This window comes from Aplysia californica, unplaced genomic scaffold, assembly GCF_000002075.1.
Source record: "Aplysia californica isolate F4 #8 unplaced genomic scaffold, AplCal3.0 scaffold00210, whole genome shotgun sequence".
Lineage (NCBI taxonomy): Eukaryota > Metazoa > Mollusca > Gastropoda > Aplysiida > Aplysiidae > Aplysia > Aplysia californica.
The window spans coordinates 716,871-717,720 of NW_004797480.1; positions in this window are offsets into that span (position 1 = coordinate 716,871).

Sequence of the window (850 nt, forward strand, 5' to 3'; positions counted from 1 at the left end):
ACGCACGCACGCTCTCGCGCACACACACACACACACACACACACACACACACACATACACATACACACACGCGAGTACCTTCGCGTCCACACTGGCCTACTCGCACACACAAACAAAACTTAATGCACAACGCACAGGCTGACACACTGCGTGCACAGCCGTTGGTGTAGACTTTGTACGTACGCACGTACAACGCTCTCTCACACACACGCGCGTGCATGCACCCACATTCGGAGCACAGATGTCCCCAAAGACGAGCGCAAGTGATTTAAAGCTGGGCGCCCTTTTGTTCCTCTAACCTTCAAAGGGTGCTCACTCTTATTTTACCCCCCGCCATTGAACCCCCTTTGTCTCCTAAAGTCCCACCCACCCCGGTCCTCCAAAACTTTTTCGATACGAGACTGAAGGAGGTCTTTGTTGTCAGTTTGAACGGAGAGCGCGTATGGGGAGGTGACGCATGCACGCGCTCTTGGCAGTGTTCTGAGCAACCGTGATCATTCGGCTCGTGGCTTGAGTACAGTAGGTCTACACCTTGCCATGTCGTAGGATAGGTTAGCCAGTTCAACTCGCAGTTTTAAAGAGCAAGACTTCATAGAACTTGGGCAATGCGACTCACATAATTATTTTCAATTAGAAAAAAGTCTATTCAACAGCAACCCTCTTTTTTAAAAAACTTTTAAAGGTAACCACCACCACCAACAACAACAATAACAACAACAAGAAAAACAACAAATATTTTGTTCAAGTGTGGAGAGATGTCCATGGATTGCTTATTCGTCGATTTTGATTTATAAAAGGCTCAAACAAGGTGAGTGAAAATTCTGAAAGTAAACATATAAGTAGCTATGAT